The sequence below is a fragment of the Alligator sinensis genome, unplaced genomic scaffold (genome assembly GCF_000455745.1).
Source record: "Alligator sinensis unplaced genomic scaffold, ASM45574v1 scaffold1445_1, whole genome shotgun sequence".
Taxonomy (NCBI): Eukaryota; Metazoa; Chordata; order Crocodylia; family Alligatoridae; genus Alligator; species Alligator sinensis.
This window is the reverse complement of record NW_005842985.1, coordinates 466,507-478,164: the sequence shown is the minus strand read 5'-3', so window position 1 is coordinate 478,164 and position 11,658 is coordinate 466,507. Positions and strand designations below refer to the sequence as shown.

Below are 11,658 nucleotides of genomic sequence, written 5' to 3'. Positions count from 1 at the left end.
ACTCAAAGCATCAGTGTCAACCTAGAGAGCCCTTAATCATTTGGGACCTGTTTTCAATAATTTAGCATCACTTACGTAGTGACAAACAAAATAAATAGATGCTGACCAATGAATCTTTATCAACTTTTTAGTGTAAAACAACATATTTTGCCTATAAACACTTTACATCTTCACATAAGGTAATTTGTGAGACAAGAAAGGAACAAAATAATTTTCTTTAAATCTGTAGGTGTATTATGGTAATCTTGTTAATGTTGTTCTTCTTGAGCCTGGAATGGCTATATCAAAATAAATGGAGATACCATATTTTCTCCCATATAACATGCCCCTGGATAAAACATGCACCTCATTTTGAGAAGTCCTTCAGAAGGACAAAAAGATCTTGCCTTAGAGGAGGTCTGGGGTTGAGGGGCCCCACACATGGGCTGAGGGCTGTGCACCAGGGCTAGAAACTACTTGTTGGCCTTGATGCTGTGTGCTGGGGTCAGATCTGGTTGTGCCAGCACTGGGGCTAGTGTTTCATGGTAGACCTGATCCAACCAGCAGTGAAGCTGGAGCTGGGTGCAACGCAGCACATGGCCTCAGACCCAGTGTGCTAGGTATAACCCAGAGCATGGCTCCAGAGTCAGTGTATGGAGTCAGACTTGGCATGCCAGGTACAGGGCCATGTGCGGGGTCAGACAGACCTAACATGCTAAATGTGACACACCAGCCCAATCTGGCATGTGTTTGGAGAGGGGTCTTTACATGAGTCCGGAAAAGTGGTGGTGGAGGACAGAGGAAGGAGGGAGCAGTGGCACTGTTAATTGCCATGGCTCCTGAAGCTGTGCAATTAATGCTGCCACAGCTCTGCTCCCTCTACTCACCTGCCAAATGTCCAGACCCATGAGGAGGCCTTTTCCTCACTGATTTTCCCAAGCTGGTTTTAGGAGGCAGGAAAGTGTGGATTATATACAAGAAAATGCACTATTATAGCCACAATCACAGCAAGATGGCTACATGGTTATAATCAGTACACTGGCTCTGAGGCCATGCCCTGGGCTGCACCCAGTCTGTGGCTCTAGCATCACTGCTGGTTGGATCAGGTCTGCCATGCAGCTCCAGCTTCGGTTTTGAATTATGAAAATGCGGGTGCAGATGGTTAGGTGCATCATCACAAAACATGACATAGATTTTTCTACAGTTAAAAATAACCTAGGAGTTTTAGTAACATGCTAAAGTCTTAAGTGTGTAAAATTCAATCTAAGATTGAAACAAAAACAAGTATAACTTCATTGGAATGAGTTAAAAAACAAACAAAAAAGGATTTGAACTAGTTTCTACATTACTAGGAGCAGCTAATAGCAGAATTGCAAAACAAAGAATAGGTTGATTGGTGGAACATCCAGGGTTCAAAATATGGGTGGAACTCAGGAGGCTGAGCCCTCCCATAATCCTCCATAAGAGATGAGAGCCTCCAGCCCACCCCACGCCTTTCTAAGTGGCTCAGGCAGTGGCAGCTCCATCCAGCTTCCAGCTCTCACTGCCATAGACCACCCCCCCAAGAGTCAGAGTGTAATTCAAAACCTGGGAACATCAAAACCATTAAAAAGAAGAGAAGGTCACTAACACCTATGGAATGAAAAGATTAGAAGGGATCAGGTAGATTATAATGAACCATAAAGTCAATTGACCTCCTCAACACTGCCTGTCTAGAAATTCTGCTACCACAGCCAGGGAGTTGGTTTTAAACCTTGGGTGGACAAGGAATCAAAGAGAAGTGCAAGTGCATTAGTGCAACACCCTCCCTGGATCCACCCCTGGCCCCAATAACAACATTCTAATGACATAAAATAGGATATTTGATAAAGCTAACCATTTCCAGTTAATTTTCTGTTTTGCAGAAGCATCTACATCTCACTCACCTAAGGCTTCTGAAAAGAGAACCTATGGATTTTGTCATAGAAAGAAAGCTACAGACTGCATAGTGTTACAGTATAAGTTTGCCAAATCCTATCTGTCTTGAAGACATCATAGAGAATTAGGACTGCAAGGGACCTCAGGAGGTCATCCAGTCCAACTCCCTGCTTAAAGCAGGACCATCCCCAACTAGATCATCCCAGCCAAAGCTTTGTCTAGCTGGGTCTTAAAAACTTCCAAGGATAGAGTGTCCACAACCTCTCTGGGTAACCTCTTCCAGTGTTTTACTATCCTCCTTGTGAGAGAGTTTTTCCTAACATCTGACATAAACTTCCCTTGCTGCAAATTGAGATCACTGCTACTGTTCTGTTATCTGCTATCACTGAGAACAGTCCCGCTCCATCCTTTTTGGAACCACCCTTCAGAATGTTGAAGGCTGCTATTAAATCGCCCCTCAGTCTTCTCTTCCCCAGACTAAACAAGCCCAGTTCACTCAGCCTCTCCTCATAAATCATGTGCCCCAGCCCCCAAACCATTTTTGTTGCCCTCTACTGGACTGTCTCCAATTTGTCCACATCCTTTCTGTAGCAGGAGGCCCAAAACTGGTCATAGTACTCCAGATGTGGCTTCACCAGTGGCCTCACATCTCTCAATCTGCTGGCAACACTTCAATTAATGCAGTCCAGTATGCCATTAGGCTTCTTCACAACAAGGACAAACTTTTGACTCACATTCAGCTTACTGTCCACTATACCCCTCAGGTCCTTTTCTGTAGAGCTGCTGCTTAGTCAGGCAGTCCCCAGGCTGTAGTCATGGATGGGATTGCAGGACTTTTCACTTTTCCTTACTGAACCACATAAGATTTCTTTTGGTTCAATCCTCCAATTTATTGAGGTCTCTCTGAATCCTAGCCCTATACTCCAGCATCTCTACTGTGCCTCTTAGCTTGCTGTCATCTGAAACCTTGCTGAGGATGTACTCGATCTCATCTTCAAGGTGGCTAATAAAGATAATGAACAAAATTGGCCCCAGGATTGACTCCTGTGTAATTTCACTTGATACTGGCTCCCAAGTAGGAATCAAGCCATTAATTATTACACTTTAAGCCTGATAAGCCAGTCAGTTTTCTGTCTGTTCATCCAACCCATACTTTCTTAGCTTGCTTGCAAAACTGTTGTGGGAGATGGTATTAAAAGCCTTGCTAAAGGCAAGGTATGTCACATCCACTGGTCTCCCCACATCCCACAGAGCAAGTCATCTCATCATAGAAGGCAATCAGGTTGGTCAGGCATGAGTTGCCCTTGGTTAATCCATGCTGACTGTTCCTAATCAACTTCTCCTCCAAGTGCTTAGAAATGGATTCCTTGAGGAGATGCTTCATGATTTTTTCCAGGGACTGAGGTGAGGTTGACCAGTTTGTAGTTCTCCTTCTTCCCTTTCTTAAAGATAGGCACTATATTTGCCCTTTTCCAATTATCTGAAACTCCTCCCAATCACCATGAGTTTTCACAGATAATGGCTAGAGGCCCTACAACTGCATCAGCCAACTCTCTCAGCACCCTTGGGTACATCATGTCTGGCCCCACAGAGTTGTACATACCCAACTTTTTAAAATAGTCCCTAACCTGTTCTTTCACCACTGAGGGCTACTCACCTCCTCCCTAAATTGTGCTGCCAGGTGCAATCATCTGGGACCTGACCTTGCCTGTGAAGACTGAGGTGAAAAAGGCATTGAGCACTTCAGCCTTTTCCACGTCATCTGTTACTAGGTTGCCTCCCCCATTCAGTAAGGAAACCACACTTTCCCTGATCTTACTCTTGTTGTTGACATACTTGTAGAAACCCTCCCTTCTTGTTACCCTCCATGTCCGTTGCTAGCTGCAACTCCAATTGCACTTTGGCCTTCCTGATTTCATCCCCACATGTCTGACCAATACTCTTATACTCCTCCCTAGTCTTTTGTCCAAGTTTCCACTTCTTGTAAGCTTCCGAAACTTCTAAGTTGTGAAAAGATACTGTGTACTCAGGACTAACCACTTCAAAACATCTCCCTTAGGGCCTTGTTATATGGTAATTATGGGCAGCTCCTGGAGCTCATAACCCCTCATTAGCTCCACACATTAACACCTTAAATTGGTGTTAAGCACTTCTTATGCTGCTCAAAATGATGCCACTCCAGAGCAGAACTCTCTCTTATGCACACTGCCCAGCTCCTGTTCCATTAAGATGCGGCTACTCCCCACAGATGTGCCACCCAAATTGAAGGTCTCCAGTCTCCCAGGATGTCTCACACCCCCACCCATAGAGCCTGTCCTAGCTCACCAGTCTCCTAGTGGCAACTCAAAGCTACAGTTCCTAGCCCTGCCCCTACTCACCAAGCATCTAGGTTGTTTATACAGGAGTGGGAGGGTGCTTTAATTAGAGCAGCTCCAAGAGGCATTTTAATTAAAGTGCCTGAAGTGTCTTGTGTATCGGTGTCCGCATGCTTAAAAATGATGGCAGAGTCACTTTAACTAAAGCTCATTTGGCTAAAGAGGAAAGGAAGATTGAACAAGTGAGTTTCTGTGTAGGACTGGAATAGTGAGGCTGAGGTTATTTCCAGGCCTTGAAGGAATGAAGTCCATGGTACCAGGCAAACTTCTCAGGACAGCTTGTCTCTTACACTCACAAGTTCTATCCTTACAGTAAAGATGTATTATTCCAGAAAGCAGAGTTGTCAAGATCCCAGAAAGAAAGTTGCTGTTCTTCTAGTGCCCAATATTCCATCTGTTTAAAGCCTTAAAATGAAGAAAAAAGAAGAAATTTTAACCATGTTCTCTAGGTAGTTAGTGGGGTATGGTGGATGGGCACTCTGTAACTTGTTTTGCTCTGGAGGCATGCGCCTGCATTCTATACTAGTTTCAATGTTCCATCGGGTTGATGTTTTCAAGCCCAAGTAAATTACTTTGAGATAATCCATTTAGCAAGTAACAAAGGCATGTACATTCCAGGCCAGATCATCATCACAGGATACAGTCTCCTAGTTAGTCAGATGTGGAAGAAAGCTTTCCTTGCAAATGTTGTGATGTAAAAATCCAGAGTTAATGAGCAGCTAGAAAGACCTACATTGCACCTGTGTATCAGGACTAGCTCACCAATAAAACATTTGGGAGAGGTTTTCATGAGTTCCAACACCAGAAGGGATCTTTCTCTTCTATCAGAAGACATGAGAGCAAAGAACCCCTCTTCCCATGGGGCTCATTCCTTCAATACTGCAGTTCTTGCTTAGTATAACTGAAACACTGAACAGAGTTGGTTTGTCTGCAGCTTTCATTTGAAGTCACATTTCACTGTAAGCATATTCTCAGCTAGAACACCTGAATTAAAAGCAGAAAGTCTTAACATACCAAAAATATTGGAGGTAAACTTTTAAAGAAATAATCTACAAAAGGCCCAAAGTTTCAGAGGCAGCTGCTAGAATGGAGAGTTTAAATGTTTAAGCATTTAAACATCATGAGCTCCTTGGACAAAAGTTTGATAGATTTTAAATGAGTTTATCTTTGACATCCACAATTTTTTTCTAGACAAGAAGGAGGGTATTCCAGCTACATTTGTAAATTAATTCAGATTGTTAAGTACCAAGTTGGTCTGTATTTTTCAGTTTTGTGCATGAAAAGTATATAAGCACAAATACATATTCATGAAAAAAGTATCAGAAGGCAAGTACACAAGAATTAGACACACAAATTTGAATCTTGGATTGAGGTACTCATTTGAAGTCTGATCAGAAAGAGCAATTGCCTGCAAAAGATTGGATTACAGTTTATGGAGTTTAGGTTTGAAGACTAACCCCATCTTCATAATAATGTTTCTGATTTCTATTATTTTTATCCAATGAGGTTTGTAGGCAGCATGAATTAAAAAACAAAACAGAAACAGTCATACAGATGACCTTATGGCAAAGTTCAAATGTCTGTCAGCATCTCTATTTCTTTTAAGATGATATTTTTCATCCCCATTACCTGTACAAGCAATTGCTTGGGATTTAAGATGCATCCAGTTGTAGGCAACATCCTGAATGCTGCCCAGTGCAATAAAAAAAGAATGAAGTGTGGTTTTAAAATAAAAGCAATTGCAAGATAATCCAGGCATTTTATTTACAAAAAAAGAAAACAACAACTTTCTTTTCATCTTATTCTCTAGCCAAAGGAAATGTGTTCATTCCAGTAACAAAAATGAAAAGCATATTCCATGTCCATCTTTGCCTGGAGGGTATCCTTACTACAAGGACCTTACCATCTCAATTGCTTGATCTACCGAAGCATACAAAACAGAGCATAACTTGGGGTCAGTGGAATCATTCACTAACTTACCTTCTGGATGTAATAAATAATGAACTGGCCTAAATTCATCCAGACTTTTCTTCAAGATACCCCTCAAATGGAAAAGGCTCACATGCTTAAAGGCTACATAACAGAGTTGCTGTTGTCCCCAGTATTCACTCCTCTAACTCATTATTAATTACCAGAGGCCAGAGAAAGCTTAGATCTGAGAGTCTTCACCCACACTTGCATCCTGGATCTCAAATCATCTATACAAACCCCCACCCCAAAAACACCCTTTTTATAACAACATTTTTTCCCAACTGTAGTATTTTGGCAGCCAGGAAAGCATTATCTGTGGATCTTTGAAGGTAGCATATTTTGCAGGCACTTTAGATAAACTCTAATGTGTTACTGCTTTTTTTTTTCCCTTGCTTTCTTTCTTTTTCTTGCCAGGCAGCCTCTTGAAGCACTTGGCAGTGGGGCATGAGTCACAGTGCCATGAGCATTCGTTGCCTATGTTCACAGGTTACTTACCACCCACACTGGCCTTTAGGCCCTTATTAAACTGTCAGCACCTATCTTTATGGGCACTGCCTGGGTTCATCTCTTATATATGAACTAGCTATTTATCGGCACCCAATTTGTTAAAGGAATTGGATAGGGTGGAGGTGGTTTCGTAGTGTGTTCCCACCTTCACTCTTCAATATTAATACTATTTCAGTACTCTGGTGAAGCTAGTTTCAAAAAAAGCTAGTTATTCAAAAGAATAACACATCTGAGCCTGAGGCACTGCTTCTACTTGCCCTTTTGGGAAAACAACCAGCTCTACTGTGTTCCCCAGTAAGGATAAGACAAAATCTGGTACTTGACAGGACTACTGTTAGGCCTATTACCTGGCAAGGGCTCCTGGGGAACTCTTAACTAAGGTCCCTTTACTGAGATGGTCCCATAAAAGAGAAACAGTGTTTTACAAAAAAAAATCCCAAATACTAAACAAAAAAACCCAAAAACAATTTGGACGCAGTTCTCCAGATGTGGCTTCGCTTCCCTCAATTTTCTGGCAACACTCCTACCAATGCAGCCCAGTATGCCGTTAGCCTTCTTGGCAACAAGGGCACACTGTTGGCTCATATTCAGCTTATTGTCCACTGTAACCCCAGGTCTTTTTCTGCAGGGCTGCTGCTTAGCCAGTCAGTCCCTAGCCCGTACCAGTGTACCACAGAGATTGACTGGTCTATAATTCCCCAGATACTCCTTCTTCCCTTTCTTAAAGATGGACACTGTATTTGCCTTTTTCCAATAATCTGGGACTTCTCCCAATCACCATGAATTTTCAGAGATAATGACCAAAGGATCTGCAATCAGATCAGCCAACTCCCTCAGCACTCTTGGATGCATCACATCTGGTCCCATGGACTGGTACATATCCAGCTTTTCTAAATAGTCCCTAATAGCCAGCTTTTAAGGTTCACTAGGTGTTTTTTGAGTACTGCCAAAACCCAAGGTTTTCTTTTTCAAAGACCACAACTGGTCAGAATGTTTTGACACTCTGGATTCCTATTTGAAATCTATGGCTTTATCTTGTGAATGTGTAGGTGTCTGCAAAAAAGGAAAAAATAAAAATAATATTTAAGTTTGGGCAAACTCACCTTTTCTAAAGAAAACATGTTTTATCAAAACATTCTCAACCAGCCAGGTGAAAGACCCTCTCCCTAAGCTGGCACCCAGGGCTGGTACCTCTCTCACCTGTCCCTTGTTATGCTACTGCAGTGCACAACAAAAAGAAAAAGCTACCAGAATTTTCTCAGTAGCTCTCTTACAGGATTTTCTCAGAAATGAACTGAGGGCCCAACTGTGCCAGCTCTTATAATGGTAAGTCAGTCTATGAGCTTATAGTGGGAATTGTGACATAAGCACCAGACTACTGAATAGGTCCTTTTACCAGGGCACCTCCCTGCCTTATGTTAAAAAAATGGTGTGTTACATCATTATTTTCTTTTTTGGGGAATTATTTAACAAATGGATACTCTTATAGTCCTACTGTACCATAACAAGGATTAGCCTGTTTGGGCAAAATAGATCCACCTATTGCTTGTTATAAAATATGTTGCCATCATTGTCATAGTTTCATAGTTTCTAGGGTCGGAAGGGAACTGAGTAGATCATCAAGTCCGACCCCCTGCCCTGAGCAGGAACGAGTACTGGAATCATAATACCCCAGCCAGAAATTTATCAAACCTCCTCTTGAAGACCCCCAAGGTAGGGGAGAGCACCACCTCCCTTGGGAGCCCATTCCAGAGCCTGGCAGCCCTAATCGTAAAGTAATGCCTCCAGATATCTACCCTGAACCTGAATTTTCCTTTCTATGAGACTGAAAACTTAAGAATATTTTTGAAGTTATTAAAAAATAAGTACAATCTTAACTTCTATGTTCATTTGCATTTGATTTGTGCTTTAAGGACCCAATTCAGTAACTGCTCTCTCAGCCAGCTACTGTTTGTATAGAAATGTTCTAAGATGCTCCTTGACATTAATACAATATAAGTTGCTCTTTTACAGCACCTTTCACACAGTGCTCCATGACCCCAGGCACGTTACAATCCAGCTATTTGAAGAAAACAAACCGTACATCTACTTCAATAGCTTTCTCACCTTCATGCAGAATTTTGACTGTCTGGCTTTAATTACATGAAAATGTAAAGGTTTCCAATCTTTGGCTATTAGTGTGGGAAAGCGCATTTTAAAGCAACATTTTAGAGGGGAGGGAAAGCTGCTTTAATCATTCACGCACAGAGACCAAATTCAAAGATAAAACAAATAGTATTTTAAGAGCTAAGCTGCAAATGGAAATCCACCTTTTTATACATGATAAAGATTAACAAAAGTAATACAACACGGAGACAGGTGTCACTGCAGAAATGTTAAGCTTTAAACCCAAAGTTTGGAAATAACATCCTTCTGAAATCTTAAGTGTGGAAATAACATGTTAGGAAGGAAGGAAAAATAATAGGATTTATTTGCAATGTTTTACTGCCAGTGGTGTGGCAGAAACAAAATATCTACATTAAAAATATGCTGTTCTTTGCCAGTCGTGCATCCAGCCTGCAAGCAATTCAGGCCCCACCATTCAGGCAAGCTTGGCACATTTTCCCAGTGGCTCAGCGAGCCCAAAGCTAACATGAGTATCCTTCAGCTTGCATAGTTTTAATTTAAATGCATATCCTATTACAATGGAGCAGCAAGTTTCTAGATCTTCTAGTTCTTGATCTTGCTCCTGAGAAAGACGGAACAAAATGGTCTACAAAGGTCCCATTCATGTTAAACCGGCTTCTGCTGAACTCACAAGTGGCTTGTTAGTGACTGAGTTATGCAGCGGGGAAGCATATAGCTGATCAGCTTAGGTTTCACCAGGATGTGTCATGACCATACTGTAAAAGACTTTACTAGGTACTATAGGACTGTTGGATAATCTAGCCCGCTTTAAATAAAGACAGGCATAGAGTAACAAAAGCAAGTCTGGATGACAATCACAATTTGAATACTGTCAAAACATTTCTATCTATAAAGTAGCCATTTGAAGCTACATTTTTCCTCAAAGCGACTGCATGGAGAGTTGCACATTAACAACTAGCCCCTGTTACTGCTAATGGGATTTGTGCACCCTGCTTTGAAAATGTAGCCCTTTAGGCTGCAATACAGTTAGCATACCAAGCAGCTGATTCCAGCTGCAGGAAGAGTGAATATACAATTAAAGTGCCATGTCTTCTGAATCAATAAGAATTGATTGAAAAATAAACACTTGGGCTTAATCTATTAAGGTCAGGCAAAATTGCTCCTTACTAAGTGGCTCTGAGAAATTTGGCTTGACCTCTCATTTCTATGCAGATGGGTATCTATCTAAAAGGGACTCAACCCTCCAAGTGCAAAAATAGCAAAAAGGTCATCACCTGCTCCAAAGATTTGACTGCGGATATGATTTTCTATGGATAAACAGCATTATTTAAATATATTGCAGTGGTTTGTTAATTTAAGCAAATATCATAGTTATATATAATCCTTGTAATGTATCTCACAGTTAGCATGGTATATTGTGATTGCTCCAACTGTTATCCATTTAGTTCTTCATGCTCTCCTTCCTCATGTTGGCCCAGATAGCTCAGTGCTGAGCCCAGAAGCATTATTTTCCTGTCTGCCAGCCTTTTGACTACCAGAGATGGGTGTGGGAACCCCATCAAGAAATCACTTTCCCTCTAATTTTACTTAAAGCAAAAATATAGTGCTCACAAAAAGGGGGAGGTGGTGTGCACACCTAAAATTTTTTGCTCATTAATCTTACTTTTAGTTTTAACGATAGGATCAACAGCTTCTCTTTGAGGCTGTGAGACGTGATTTGGGTTGTGTGGCAAAGACATCAAATTAAAACACTCAAAAATTAAGTCACGTCAAAGATTAGCCAGAGCTGAATGGTCTAATATGGTTAAAGCATGCCAATCTCTGTAGTCAACAGCATGCAAGAGGGTGATGTTGCTAACATCATATCCAGCTGCCATTGACTCCTCAGTTCAAATAACAAATTTATAGGTGAGTCAGTGGAGGACAGCACTCAGCACAGGTAGGGACAGGACTTTAACTAATGTCTCTGGAGGTATTTTAACCCCTCTGCCACTCCAAAATATACAAAAGTACATCCAAAAAGAACTAACATGCTGTCTTATTTCTTCTTTCCTTAAAGCAATTAAATTTTTATATCAGGCAATATACCCTGAGTAATTGCTTTTTATTTGTTTTTATTTATGTTAAATTTAGGAAAGAGGAGGTGACAGCAAATAAGACAGCATTGGCCCCAGGGACTGCAATGAAACAAAATACCATAAGAAAACAGCAAGGATAGAACCAAGGAAAAAAACCCTCTATAAAATGAAAGATAAATTTAGAGACGGCTGAAGAAGGATCCAATCAAGTTGATCCAACTTTAAACAGAAAGTCACATCCTTTCCTGTAGCAGAATCAACAGGCACCTTGCATTTAGCTGCAGGTATAAATCCTGCTTTGCTGTCTCACCAAGGCAGTTTTTGCTCTCTGGTTTTGTATCTCCTTAAGAAAAGAAAAACTTGTATGCTAAAAAAAAATCTTTATTAAGTTGTTCTTTGTAACATACAAAACAAATTAATATGAGTGAGAAATAAAAGTATTTGGGTTTGTGTTACCCTAAAAAAAAAAAAATCACATGTACCTTAAACTATTTAATTCATTCTTTTATCCAAATTGTTACAGTAGATCATGGGTGTCAAAGATATGGCCCATAGAGCAGAATGTCATTTGGCCTCCAATACTGCCTGTGTGTCTCCAAGTGAACCACAGGCAACATGCAGAGTGCTCTGGATGGCCCCACACAATGCTTGTGAAACAGTGGAGTGGCTGCTACATATAGTACAGCCCAGCAGTAGCCAGAACA

General features: G+C 41.1%; 1 long non-coding RNA gene across 1 annotated transcript in view; it reads left to right on the top strand.

The window, feature by feature from the left end:
* The window catches only part of LOC112548183, a 21,207-nt gene extending 9,883 nt beyond the window's left edge, over positions 1-11,324 (top strand). Inside the window, exon 3 of the long non-coding RNA XR_003091989.1 lies at positions 11,010-11,324. This is a non-coding gene — a long non-coding RNA (uncharacterized LOC112548183). The remainder of the gene's footprint in view (positions 1-11,009) is intronic.
* Positions 11,325-11,658: the final 334 nt, after the last annotated feature.